The sequence below is a fragment of the Lissotriton vulgaris genome, chromosome 1_1, assembly GCF_964263255.1.
Source record: "Lissotriton vulgaris chromosome 1_1, aLisVul1.2, whole genome shotgun sequence".
NCBI classification, from domain to species: domain Eukaryota; kingdom Metazoa; phylum Chordata; class Amphibia; order Caudata; family Salamandridae; genus Lissotriton; species Lissotriton vulgaris.
The window spans coordinates 778,161,753-778,177,210 of NC_141685.1; positions in this window are offsets into that span (position 1 = coordinate 778,161,753).

Below are 15,458 nucleotides of genomic sequence, written 5' to 3' on the forward strand. Positions count from 1 at the left end.
AAATATTTACACAGGTTATACTGGACTCCCGTTCAACTGCACAAGATGGGACTTATCCCCAACGATAGGTGCCTGCACTGCTCTGCTACTTCGGCGGACTTCTCCCACCTTGCCTGGCTGTGCCCCCAGGTCTCCGCTTACTGGTGTGTGGTCTATGCCACTATTTCTGAGATCACTTTGTCGCCAGTCCAGCCCGATCCTCTGCTTTGCCTCTTAAGCTTTGTGAAATTTTGCCCAGATGCCTCCTGCCGCTTGATCGCCATGCTACTGGTCCTTGCACGGCGTGGGGTTTCCATGTGCTGGGGCCGCAAGCCTGCACCTAAGTGAGCCCTTTGACTTGAGGATGCATCACACTGCCAGACTCTCTTGTCTGAATTCTGGGACCTCATGCCAGCTAGATCCTGCCCACTCAACATGTGGGGTCCACCTGTGTCTTACCTCCTAAGTCGTAGTTCCCAGAGTCCAGCAACCTCTCCCGCACTCCCCGCCGGTGCTCCGCCAGCAGCAGCTACCCGTGTAGGTCAGTGAGTGGCTCACCCCCTGTCCACACTCCCCCAGCTTGTCCCGTTCCTCTCTCTTGTATACGGTGCCTCTAATCATGACTCGTACCACTGCTCTGGTGCGCTTACACTATATTTGCTATGTTTTACTCTCTAGCGATATGTATTCTGGTTAACCTAGCTGAATTCCATTATATTCATGTACATGGTGCTTGGATATGGTGCAATCCTGTAACCATGCGATGCAATTTGTTCAATAAAGGTTTTTGAAAATAAAAAAACAATCTCACAGTAGCTAAATTGTTGTTGAGGAAGTTTATTCCAAGGTTTGACTTTCCGAAATATCTTGATTCAGACTGAGGAACTCATTTTAATATGAGGGCCTGAAATTGTTATGAGCAGCAATACAAGTTGAGCAGAAGCTCTATTGCAGTTACTGTCCAGAGGCTTCAGGATTAGTGGAAGAGATAAATGGCACATTGAAATCCAGATTGGTGAAGGTGTGTGTTTCAATATCTTTGAAGTGGTTCGATATATTGCCTCTTGTGTTGAAGAGTCTGAGAAGTACACCAGGCAGAAGGACAGGATTGACACCCCATGAAGTCATCATGGGGAGGGTGATGAGTCAGCCAGCTGTTCCTGCAACCGCTTTCTGTGAATATCACAGATGATTTGTTATTGGACTACTTTTGGTTTGGCTATGTGATGTGTTCTGTGTCTCACCAGGTTGGACAGCCTGCCATTGCGACTCAACAGGAGCAGTGCCATGACCTCAGTCTTGGTGACTGGATAATGGTGAAGAAGCACGTACTGAAGTCTTGCTTGGAACCCATTGGAGAGGGCCATGGTCACAACTACTGATGTAAAGTGCAAAGGCCTTCTGAATTGGATACATGCCGCACATTCTTACAGAGTCCCATGTCCCCTTGAAGATGTAAGAGCACCTGTTCCTGATGTGCCGGTGGTTACAGTCATACAGAGGGAAGAGGTTAGTATAGCTTTGGGGGACCAGAAAGCAGCTAGGATAGCACTTAATTGGCCTGAGGGGGGTCTGGGAGAGTCAACTAATGCCAGCTCGGAAGGGTCCTAGCCAGTGGAGCTGACTACAAGATATACAGACACTAACAAAGAACTTAGTGCAGCAAGAAATTGAGTTTTACCCGGAGACTGTTGGCCCAAAAGAAGTGAAGTAAGATACCTAGCCAAAAGTACTCTTCTCCTGAATGGACTTATCGGGAGGAGATGACTGGGAGAGAGTTTTATACTTTTTGCTATAATTTGAGTCCACCGAACCTCCTTGAAAACTTTTTTGTGGAATTGAAATTTGATCTTGGTGTACCACTTGAATGCCTGACACAATTTATTCTAAATATACTCATCAATGAATCTTATCTGGACATTTCCCCATTCTGAACAGAACCATTGAACTTCTGTTTTGGTGTTTTTGTGTCGAACTTTGTTGTACTGATCAAACCAATTGCTGCTATTTGTGATTATTTTAGTCAAACAGTCTGATATGGAAGGAAACAGAGAATCCTGATATTGGTTACTATCATATTCACTGTCCACTGCTAATCTCATCCCATAATGCTTTGCTGGGCCTTTGGTTGGGATTGTATTTTTGCCCATAACTGTGCTTGGGGTGGTCCTAAGAGGATGGGACCACCACTGAATCGTTCAGCACGATATGCTCTTTGCGTTCAAGGCATCTGCTTGGTCCTCCCCTAGGTTAGGAGGGACCCCAAAATCATCACCTCTCTCAATGCCTGATATTTTTCAATTTCAAATTTCACTTTTGTGAATTGGTTATATGCTTTTTAACATATAAAATTGTTTTATCAAAGCATTTGTTGGTGCAGTTTAGAAGCTGGCTACGCTACTTGGGTGAGCGGATTTGTTCCCTGAAATGCGATGTTAACAAATCTCCGCAAACACCGAGAGCGGAGCGTAGTTCATTGCCCAGGGTTAATTATTATTATTCAAATGATTTCTGAACTTCCTGTGATAAAACCCTTACATCTGCATCCTTAAGCTTCATTAGCTGAGTCTATGGGCTACCTATATAGACACACTCAAACTTTGAGCCTGGGCTATGCACATAGACTAACTAGAGAGAGCTGAAAAGAAATGAATAGATTTAGTAGAAAGAAGACGAGGTAATGCAACAATTAAAACTACTGTACCTCCAGAACGAACTCTTTGGAATTTACCCAGAAGAAGAACACAAAATAGTAGTAGGAATGGCTACATTAGCTTTAGACGGGTAACATAAAGGAAAGCTTTGTATATGTAAAAAAGGTTGACTATTATTATTGAATGTGAACATACTTTTGATGTTCTTGAAAACTGGGGAAGATACTTAGAAGGAGTCAATCCTATCTTTCCTGGAGTGTATTATATTTGTGGGGGAAATGCATTTCATAAATTGCCGAAAGGATGCTATGGAAGTTGTAAAATGGGAATTGTTTTTCCAAAAATGTTTAATGTCAAACACATCTTTGCACCATACAAGAGCAGGGATCAGTTTGTGCTATTGCTGCAATTCAGTGACAATTCTGCTGCATTGATTTGTTTCTTTCACAGACCCTAGGCCCTGCCGCACAAGTGGGGCAGCATTTTTATAAGAACAAGTGGGGAAATGTTGGGTGGTTGAAATTTTGTAGATTGATGCAGATTTTGGAAGTTTCAATCACAGAAATATATGGAAAATGTCTTATTTCAGGCAAACGTTGAGGTTTACAGGGCATTGTGGGTATGAAAACCTTGTGGGATCCACATAAGGCACAACAACCTGAACTCCTCTGGTTGTCTAGTTTTCTAAAATATCTGATGTTAGTAGCGTTGAATGCGTGACGCTATAGAACGGCCTACCCCTACCCCGATTACTTATCTCTACACATTTCGTTATGGGCCTTTTGCATTGTGGTTTCTTGGCCCACCTACACAAGTGGGGAACCGTTCCTATCAAGATATGTGTGAGAACTCAGAGAGGTAGGATATTTGTGGCTCCCCACAGATTTAAGAACATTCCGATACATAAATGTGATGAAAATTTGTGCTTCTTAACAAAGTTTGATGTATGCAAAGCTTTCAGGGTAAACGTACCTGGTGAGAGCCACACGGGTCATGTACCCTGGACTCACCTAGATTTGCCTAGGTGCAGCTGAGCTGAGGCTTTGGCTAGACACATTGCAAAAAAAGGGCCAGTTTTCAGTGTAAAAATTAGATGTGTTGATGTTGTATTTTGGGGCCTTTATTGTTGCAGGCACTAGTCCTACCCACACATGTGAGGTACCATTTGTATTGAAAGACTTTTGGATATGATGGGTGAAAAGAAGTTTGTGGCTCCCCACAGATTCCAGAACTTTCCATCACAGAATTTTGAAGAAAATGTGTTCTTTTAGTCAAAGTTTGAGGTTTGCAATGGCTTCTGAGTAAAAACCTGGTGAGAGTCACACAAGTCACCCCACCCCGGATTCCCGTAGGTGTCTAGTTTTTAAAAACTGTGCACGTTTGCTAAGTTTCTCTAGGTGCCGGCTGAGCTAGGACCCATAATCCACCGCTGTCCACTTTGAAAAAAAGGTTCAGTTTTGAGTGCGATAGTTTTATATATCCATGTTGCGTTTAGGGCCATTTCCTGTCATGGTCACTAGGCCTACCCACACAAGTGAGGTACAATTTTTATTGGGAGACTTAGGGAAATGCTGGGCAAAATGAAGCTTGTGGATCCCCGCAGATTCCAGAATGTTCTATCAAAGAAATTTGAGGAAGTATTTTTTCAGTCTAAGTTTAAGGTATGCAAGGGATTCTCGTTAAAAAAAAACCTGGTTAGAACCACGCAAGCCACCCCACACTGAATCTCTCAGATGTAAAAATGTTTTAAATGTGCACGTTTTCTATGTTTTCCTAGGTGCAGGCTGAGCTAGGACCCAAAATCCACCACTGTCCACTTTGAAAAAAAGGTTGTTTTGAGTGTGAAAATTTGATATATCCATATTGCGTTTTGGGATGTTTCCTGTCACGGCCACTAGGCCTACCCAAACAAGTGAGGTAGCATTTTTATAAGGAGACTTAGTCAAATTATGAGTGAAAGGAGGTTTGTGGCTCCCCACAGGTTCCAGAACTTTCCATCACTGATACTTGAGGAAAACATGCTTTTGTAGTTAAAGTTTGAGGGTTTACGAGGGATTCTGGATAAAAAAAACCTGGTGAGAGCCACACAATTCACTCTGCCTGGATTCCCCCAGGTGTCTAGTTTTTAAACATTTGCAAGTTTGATAGGTTTCCCTAAGTGCTGGTTGAGCTAGGGTCCGAAATCAACAGCTTCCCACGTTGCAAAAAAAGGGTCAGTTTTGAGTGGAAAAATGTGTTGTATCCATGTTGTGGTTTCTCACAAACTACCTTTGGATGCATAATGCAAGATAAACAAAAGGTTCACAGGGAGGGCGATGCGCCGGTTCCTTGCTTCGGGGGAGGCGATGCGTCTGTTCCTCAATGCTTGCGCAAAGTAGGAGCTGTGTCTGTTCCTTACCGTAGAGGAAGTGATGCGTCAATCTCGTATTGCATTCCGGTTACATTGCGACTAGATGGCGCCGTGATGCAACGATCCAGTGCAATGCGACAAGATGGCATCTTTGACGTGAAGGTGATGCGTGCACGCCCAATGGTCGTGCGGTAACTCAGGAACTTCGGAGCTGCGACAGGCCCTGCAACATGCTTCTCAGGTGATGCGACGGAGACCTTTGCAGTGGCGACACGCTTCTCCGGTGATGCAACGACAAACAGCTGTGACGGAGACACGCTTCTCTGGTGATGCGACGGCAACAGCTGCGGTGGCGAGACGCATCTCCTCATTGCATCGCGCTTCCAGCTCCCAACAATAATAAGGCTTCTAGAGACAGAATTCCCAATAAGGAAATTCAGGGGTGGGCTGGTGGTGAAGTCTTGTATCCCTGAGACTTCAGCAGGAGCAAAGCATACTTCAAGCCCTTGGAAATTCTTATTCAAGATGATGCAAGTTCATTAAAAGTTCCTTCTCCTTTCCTTGGCAAATAGGTACCCACTGCAGGCCAACCCCAGAAAATAGCACAATGGCACTGGGGAAGTTAAATCCTTCAGCTTCCTTAGTCCCTCTCCTTGGCAAAGGTTCGTCTTGATTCCCAGAAGTGATCTAAAGTCTTGTGGTCTGGGACCTAATATTTATACTACTAATTTATTTGTTCTCTGAAGGCAGAGAATGTCTGTACCTGGCCAAAACCAGTTCTGTCCTCACTGGTGCGGCTTCCTTGCAGGAGGTGGAGACAGCATTGTTGAAAGCAGACCTGGCCTAGGTAGCTGAAAGGAAATCTCCACCCCCTACTCTCTATTCAGCCATGGTCCTATTCAGCCCAGCCCTGACTCATCAGACTGCTGGAGCCCAAGCCCTCCTGTCACTCACAAACTAGACATGCAATACACAAACTAGCAGAGGCAGGCTGGATGGTTAGGTAAGAAAATACCTACTTTCTAAAAGTGGTATTTTCAAACACAGAATATAAAAATCACCTTCACTAAAATATGTATTTTAACATTCTGAGTTCAGGCATACTAAATTCATTTTTCTTCCATGTTCCCTGGGTCAGTTAGGATTATAAAATGTTATAAGTAAGGGTGGGCTGTTGTAAATGAATCTAGGACCCTAATATAAAAATCCTGATTCATGCCCTTATATAGGTCTATTCTATCATATCCTTATAAAGGCATACAAATCATTACCATATTTGGCCCAAACCATACAGCCCAAATATGGCAGGGGTACTTTCACTAAGCTCCAAGAATTAACAGTTTTCTTGGAAAAACCCGCTTTCAGCAGCCCGAGACTTCCCCCTGCTTGAATATTAAGTTCTCCTAGAACTCTCGGCGTTTTCCAAGAATTGAGCCTTTGAGTGACATTATTAAGTCCAAACATGCGTCAAACTTGGCACCTTCAAAGTATAAATATGCCTTGATTTTCCCAATCAAGCACACGGTGGTTTGGAGCAGATCGACTATCTACTTGCCCGACGCCCTGCATCAGCAAGTGCCAAGGAAAGCCGACCCTCCTGCGGATACACTGCGAGACTCTGCCATTTCTCCTTGCCGAGAGATCCAGTTCCAGTGTTTCCAGTTTACCCTTGCGGGTATCTGGGAAATCGAGTCCCGAGAACGAGATACAAGAACTCCTTCATTCTGAAACCAAAGGTACGGAGCTGATTAGCCCTCTTAGAGAATTCTTGGAATTAGATTCCTGGCAGAAGAAACCCTAGACTTAAACTCCTCCTCTTATACTCCCTCCCTCGTACTAGACTTAGGTTAGGTACACCGGGGCAGGCGTATTTCAGAAGCACCAGTTGAGTACTTTTAGTCATCCTTTATTACTGTATGTATTTTATACATTTTATACCTTTTATGCACTTTATAGCTTAACACCCATATCATGCTTTTACAGTACTATTTTATGATACTGTTCGTATTATATGCATTGTACTTCATAGTAAGCTTTACTATTGTAGCAGTTAATTTTAAATGCTTGAGAAAGAAGACTGTTCAATAAATAACCTCTTTTATTGAAAACGCCCGTCTCTCTATTTTCTCAGCCGCTCTGGTGAAACGAAGCATGCACGATTGACTGAGTGAATTAGCTATCTATTGTTTCCGCGACTCTAGAGATTGCTTTCTTAATAATAGGAAACAAAGTTGTCATGTTTATGCGGTTGTCAGAGACTAATCTCTTCTTGTGAATTCGAAAAAGTTTCTAGTGACCTCTGAGCTAGCTGGCACTCACAATTAAGTCTAATATATTCGGTAGAGACCCAGGGGATCTCACGCCTGCGTCTAAGCTACAGGATATATTATTCCAATGCGCAGAGCCTATTGGGAATATAGGAACTACACTACATGGCGCCCAACGTTTGGTAAGGCGATAATTTAACGCTAGATACTAGAGTAACTCAGTCTTGCTTTTCACACAGACCCCTCTTTCCCGTAAAAACTCCAATAGACAGTGGGTGAAAGGGCATAAAATCTGCCAAATCTAAATAGGACGAGAATCCTATGTATAAGTTGTTGGTTTATTCAACGTTGAAGGATACAGTGTTCCAAAAATATTGTGCACCTAATCTTTGTCTCCTTGAAACTTGCTCTGCAAAACTCTCAGTAAATAAAAATGAGTGACGACGAAAGGGAGAGAGCTAGAATAGCAGCTCAAAGAGTGTTAGATAACACAACCTTCCCAGAAACAGACTCGGATGCTAGAGACATCCCGGCAAATATAAGAAAAACCATAACTATAAAACTTATAGAAAATGGGGTATCATCGAGAGGTGGTAAAGTCATACTTGTGAAAGAGGCACACGAATATCGGCAGACAGGGGTATTCTATTCTTGGATCACTTTTCCACAAGCAAATCCTGTAACAAAAGAGTTCCACTTCTACAAAGCAGAGGAAACTCCAGAGGAATATGTTCCTTTTGAGGACATTGAAATTCCACTAACTTACGAGGAGCATCAGCTCTGGTTTAATGGCGCCCTAAAACATCAAAATCACATTACCAGGCTCGGTCCACTAGGTAGACCAGGAGCTACATGGCCGGTACTAGCCAGCTATACACCTCATCCTGACGTTGAAGAAATGTCAGATAGAGAACTCTTAGTACAGCTGAAACTATTAATTAAAATACACAGACAATTGGTTCAATATGTCATGTGGACTTTAACAGTCCAACCAGCAATAAAAATTCTGCAACACACCCCGTACCAGGGGAATACAAACAAAATTACACCACAGACTATACAGTCAATCATTGACAAGTTGCCTGCCAAAAGGGAACAGATTCCGTTTTGGCTAGCACAAAAAATCACTCAAATAGAGGCTGTATTTCCCGATAGTACACCTCATGAAAAACACAGGATTCTGACAATCTGTTTACCAATGAGGATTGCACTGCATGTGGACGACTGTGACACTTGGGGGACAGCCTTTGCTTCAATCTACACAAAAACACATGGTGTTCTGTCCATGACGGTGATACCAGATGTTCTGAGCCAGATTCAGAATTAATATGGTTCGGAACCAGCCTTAAATTTAGGTATGAAATTACTAAAAGATTTCAAACAGGTATCAGCTATATTATTAGCTAACATTAGAGGTGAAGCAGCATCAGTGTTAATACGCCAAAAGTTAAAAGAAACAGATATAGCAGACCAACCATTTGAACTTGCTAGACTAATTGAAAAATCTTATGAAGAATTAGGAAGAAATAGTTTGGGGGAAAACATTAAAACCCCAACTAACTGAAAATCCCGAAAAAACATTTATTAAAAATAATCTCACAATTCCAAAGAAGAAGTGGGAGAGTAATAAACAGTCTCTTTCTAGAGAAAAATATTGTCAGCCCAGAGGGAGAGCCCCCCAACAGAGAGACAAGTCTCCCCAAAGGGAGCCCTCTGAAAAAAGATATAATCTTAGAAATAGGGATAATTTGAAAAAACCTGACAGATATCAAGATAATGATACACGTCCCTCTCGATCTTTTCAGACTTCCTCGCAGAAATCGGAAAGAAGAGGATGGTCAGAACACAAGGAAGAACGCGTCAAGTCCAAAGACAAGGAACCCGTTCACCAAAGTAAAAAAGCTACATTTTCCAAAAAGAAGGTAGCAAGCATAAAAATCAGAAATGCAGAGGATCTTGAGGTCACAACTCAAGAACTGGGGAGTGGGCTCAGACAACCACAAATTATATGAAATAACGCTCCGGATGGAGGGGGACATAACAAGAAAAATAAGAGCACTCTTTTCGGAGAAGCTCTCTAAGGGCTATGACATTCTACTAGCTGAACAAGACTGGCCACCTGAATTTGTCAGGGAGTGCCCACATGGTAAAGATATAATTATGCCAGCCTTCTCGAAACACATCCCAATCCATAAGAAATATACATATGCCAGAAAATGGGCAGTGGCACAGGCTCCAGCTCTATATAAAAATCATGTAGGATGGGATGAGGAATCACCTCCCCACAAAATCCAGTTAAAAAACTAGCCCACTGCACAAAGGCAGTACCCAGGAAAGCAAGAAGCTAAAAAAACAAGTCAGGGAGATTTTAAATCAACTTGAATACCAAGGGGTGATTAAAACAAGCACCTCACCTATGAACAATCCTTTGTTTCCTGTCTCTAAACCAGACAATACATATCGTCTAGTATTGGATTACAGACACCTAAACTCTTGCTGCTATACATTTGCAGTACAAAACTCACATAGTGCAGCACTAATAAATAACATAGGGGTCGATTAGGATGGCGGACGGAAGAGCCACCGCGGCCCGTGAGTAGGTGGAAAAAGCCTTTTCCGTGTCCGCCTGCCGCGGATACTCCGTCCGCCATATCAGGATAGGAAAACTTGTCAAATTTCCGTCCGCGACGGAAAAGCACGCTCCGCCAGCCAACTACACACGACCACGCGGCGGACGTAACAGATCCGGACGCACCGCCGTACGTACTGACGACTAAGACCGTCCCCCAAATCAAGATGGCGGAAAACACACATAAAACCGCAGCGGAAAAACAACCTGTCTGAACACGTCGGAATCCCCACAGCGAACACAGGTGACATAGCCGAGATACCCACCGCAAGCTGACCACCACCATGGACCCTGCGCTACACGCTTTCCCGATGCTCTTCGCGATCCACCACGTCCTAGTCATGGCCTACTATGGACGACGCAGGTAAGGCACAAACCATTGGCTGTCTGGAGGTGAATACCAGCAAGGGACGTGACGTAGGGAGGGGGAGTGTCATGTCACCGTAACCACTGATGAGAAGCAAATACGAATACACATTTGTAGTACGCAAGCAGGAATGACAACGAAAAACCACGAGATTTGATAGACCACCTTTATTTCACAAAATAGGGGTTTAATCACAGTGTATGCGTGAGCATGGGCAAAGTGGGCACCAGAGCAGGCACATCATAGCAGGTAACGAGAGGGCAGTATGCAGTATCAGAGCATCAACAGGGCACAGTGCAGTACACAGCAGGTACATCATGGCAGGTAACGAGAGGGCAGTATGCAGTATCAGAGCATCAACACGGCATTGTGCAGTACAGAGCAGGTACATCATAGCAGGTAACGAGAGGGCAGTATGCAGTATCAGAGCATCAACAGGGCACAGTGCAGTACACAGCAGGTACATCATAGCAGGTAACGAGAGGGCAGTATGCAGTATCAGAGCATCAACAGGGCATTGTGCAGTACAGAGCAGGTACATCATGGCAGGTAACGAGAGGGCAGTATGCAGTATCAGAGCATCAACAGGGCACAGTGCAGTACACAGCAGGTACATCATAGCAGGTAACGAGAGGGCAGTATGCAGTATCAGAGCATCAACAGTCCATAGCAAAGAACAGGTCCATCAGAGGCAGCACATGAGAGGGGCACAGAGAATCAACAGTCCATTGCACAGAACAGGTCCATCAGAGGCAGCACATGAGAGGGGCCAAGTGCATGAACAGTCCATTGCACAGAACAGGTCCATCAGAGGCAGCACATGAGAGGGGCAGTATGCAGTATCAGAGCATCAACAGGGCATTGTGCAGTACAGAGCAGGTACATCATGGCAGGTAACGAGAGGGCAGTATGCAGTATCAGAGCATCAACAGGGCACAGTGCAGTACACAGCAGGTACATCATAGCAGGTAACGAGAGGGCAGTATGCAGTATCAGAGCATCAACAGTCCATAGCAAAGAACAGGTCCATCAGAGGCAGCACATGAGAGGGGCACAGAGAATCAACAGACCATTGCACAGAACAGGTCCATCAGAGGCAGCACATGAGAGGGGCACAGAGAATCAACAGTCCATTGCACAGAACAGGTCCATCAGAGGCAGCACATGAGAGGGGCCAAGTGCATGAACAGTCCATTGCACAGAACAGGTCCATCAGAGGCAGCACATGAGAGGGGCAGTATGCAGTATCAGAGCATCAACAGGGCATTGTGCAGTACAGAGCAGGTACATCATGGCAGGTAACGAGAGGGCAGTATGCAGTATCAGAGCATCAACAGGGCACAGTGCAGTACACAGCAGGTACATCATAGCAGGTAACGAGAGGGCAGTATGCAGTATCAGAGCATCAACAGGGCATTGTGCAGTACACAGCAGGTACATCAGAGGCTGCACAACTACGTGTCCCTACCAACCCGTCACAGGAACCACAAGAGTGCCACGCAGTTCCCACTGGACACACCATGTGAAGTAACATTTCAGTGAAGTGTACAGCACCTCACATCACAGACTCAGGGGGACTGCGTGAACTACCTGCCTCGGACACACTGGCAGCACCAGCAACAGGAGTGTGAGACACAGTCACAGCCCGAGTCACACACACATGGGCCACGGACCCAGACACACTGGCAGCACCAGCAACAGGAGTGTGAGACACAGTCACAGCCCGAGTCACACACACATGGGCCACGGACCCAGACACACTGGCAGCACCAGCAACAGGAGTGTGAGACACAGCCACAGATGTAGTCACTGACACGTGAGCCACTGACCCAGACACACTGGCAGCACCAGAAACAGGAGTGTGCAACACAGCCACAGATCTCCTAACTGACACGTGAGCCATAGACCCAGATACACTGCCAGGACGTGCAACAGGAGAGGGCACAACTGACACTGTGCCACCATCTGATACATGAGAGTCAACTGCACCAGCGCCACTGGGACAACTGAAATGATGAGCCACAGGGCTGTATAGGCCAGGAGGCAGGGTGGGCCTGGGAGCTGGTGATAGGTCATCTAGAGCCAAATCGGGGTTGGCAGGTGTCAATGGTGTGTGTCTGCGTTTCTTATGGAGGTGTGAGTGCACCCTGGACAGGACTGGACTGCCAAGTGGCGGGGACTCCAAAGAATCACCACCCAGCATAGGTGGAGCAACTGCTGCCGGGGATCTGGTTTCTGGGGACGTGCTGGAGCCTGCTTGTCGTTTGCTCTGTGCCTGCCGCCTGGACTCGGAATGATGTGTAATGGGGGATGCTACAACAGGGGACACCCACCTCTGCTTCTGACTGGCCTGGATGGGAGTGGAGGTATGGGGGGACTCCGCCGCGGAGACATTAGTTTGGCGTCCAGTAGTAAACATCAGCCTCAGTGCAGCCAGGGGTGAAGTATGCCTGTCCTTGATTGCGCCATTGTCCATGCTAGATGCCTTGTCCGTAGGAGGTGCCTTATCCTTAGGTGGAGTGTTGTCTCTGGATGTAGCCTGTGCCCTGCTCGCCGCCCTGTTCCTGCCAGCAGACTTGTCGTCTGTGGTGCACCTGTCTCCAGTAGACACCTGCTCTCTGTGTGTGTCCATGCCCTTGGGAGTGTCCCTTACCTCTGCTGTGGGCCTGCTCTTGGGAGTCTCCCTGCTCTTAGTAGGTGCCTTAGTCTTCTCACTGTCCTTGGGAGTGTGCCTTACCTCTGCTGTGGGCCTGCTCTTGGGAGTCTCCCTGCTCTTAGTAGGTGCCTTAGTCTTCTCACTGTCCTTGGGAGTGTGCCTTACCTCTGCTGTGGGCCTGCTCTTGGGAGTCTCCCTGCTCTTAGTAGGTGCCTTAGTCTTCTCACTGTCCTTGGGAGTGTGCCTTACCTCTGCTGTGGGCCTGCTCTTGGGAGTCTCCCTGCTCTTAGTAGGTGCCTTAGTCTTCTCACTGTCCTTGGGAGTGTGCCTTACCTCTGCTGTGGGCCTGCTCTTGGGAGTCTCCCTGCTCTTAGTAGGTGCCTTAGTCTTCTCACTGTCCTTGGGAGTGTTCCTATCGACCGCTGTGGGCCTGCTCTTGGGAGTCTCCCTGCTCTTAGTAGGTGCCTTAGTCTTCTGACTGGCCTTGTCCAAGGAACAGTCCATGGACATGTGAGTATCCCATGCCTTGGGAGTACCTTTTGTGTTGAATGCCTGTGTAGCTCCTGAAGGCATGTCCTCCAACAACACTTGTGGATCCTGTGTGTGTACTCCAGTGCATCTGACGTCGTCTACGTGAACAGATGTAGGTGATCTAGGGGATGTGGTCTGTGCCCTGCGTGCCCTGACGTGCTGTCTGACGCTGCTTCTAGTGCAATAACCTTTATTTGAGTCTTGCTCACAATAATCACTACCCCATGAGACATCCAGCGGTGTAGATGGGGAAACAGAAGTAGCACCCTGTTCATTCGACTGAACTATTGCAGACGACACACTGCTTGCCAATGACTGCACTGTCCTGTGTAGACCTGAAAGATCGCCATGCATCCCTTCCATGAATGCCACCACCTGCCCCAACTTCCTATCATGGTCCTGGAAAGCATTCGTCATATTGGTCTGCCCCACACACAGCTGTCGCAGCAGATCAACTGCCTCAGCACACAGTGCATTTTGGCTCACCGTGGCAGGGGCAGCGGTGCCTGCACCGAACGCCACTCTGCTCCCCCTACTCCTCCGGCCACGAACAGTACATGGTGCAGTTGGTGGAAGTGTGGGCCCTGTGTGCTGTCTTCCGACAGAAGGTGATGAGTGCCCACTCCCAGTCTGTGACAACAGTGCAGGCTCACCAAGAGTGTCCGACGAGGAGGACGATGGTGTCTCCACATGCGAGTCCTCAGGGACGGTCCTGTCCCCCTCTCCGGCGCTGGCCTCCTCCGTGTCAGTCTGCGTGTGTGCGAAGTCTGAGCCGGACTCATTTCCTCGGCTACTCTCCACCGTCTGTGGCAGAGTGTCCTCTGTCAAAGCTGAAATGCACAGAAAAGATGTGTGAGTCATGGGCAGACTGACGTACAGAAGGAACAGGATAGCCAAATTACATAGCAGACAAAGGTTTAGGAGCCCACATCCTGCACATGGCCCACCCCTACCAGTCATCCTCACATTTCCTGGCATGGGGCCATGGACCACTAGGGGATGTGCATTAACACTCAAGTACTAAGCAAGTGGCGTGTCAACATGGCGGACCTGGCTGTCAAATGAGTACCACCCAATGGGACCAAAATGGCAGCACAGGCATACGTACGCAACACGGAACTCAATAGTGTGTCTGGGCACCAATACATGCATAGCACTCACAAGTTTCCTACACAGACAGTATGCTCACCGCTAGTTTGCTGTTGATCGGCACTCAGACGTTCGGCCAGTTCAGGATGCGTCACTGCAATTATACGGTGCATGAGAGGGGTCATGGAGCGTCGGGCCAGACGGGGCGTCCTTGGAATCAGGCCCAGTGTTACTTCAGCTACATTCTTGCTCAGCCTGGAAATGTCGTCCCAGCGTTTGTGGCAGTGTGTATGTCGTCTGTTGCACACCCCCAATGCCCGTACTTCCCGTGCTATGCTCCTCCACAGGTCCTTGCGAAGGTGCAGCTTGACCTACCATGATGAAAGACAAAAGGGTTAAAGTCAGTGGACAGGTGGCCTGTGACACACATAGGGGCAAGACGTAACTGTCAGCAGCCATGCACAATCGGGAACATATGTGTAGGCCACACTACACAGCTAAGATAGAAATTGGCAAGATCATTTTGCCCCCTCATGCACACCAACATGTCCCACACTGCACTTACCACCCGTCCTGGTGCGCCGTAGAGGCGTCCATAGTTGCGGAGTACACCGTCCACGAGGACATCAAGCTCCGCGGCGGTGAAGGGTCGAGACCGGATCTCATTGCCTCTCGACATGGCAAGATCACGGTGTATGGCACTAGAGCAGCAGTCGGTGGTGAGCTCAGCAGCAGGTCGAGGTGATGGTCACAGGCAGCAGTCGGTGGTCAGCTCAGCAGCAGCAGCAGGTCGAGGTGATGGTCACAGGCAGCACTGGTCCCCAGGGTAGGAAGCGTCGTTTTGGCCAACACACATATATAGGGCCCTCAGCACGTGTTAGTGGCATACGTCGCCTGCAATTGGTCAGCCCTGGAAGCGTGATCGTGAAATGGGCC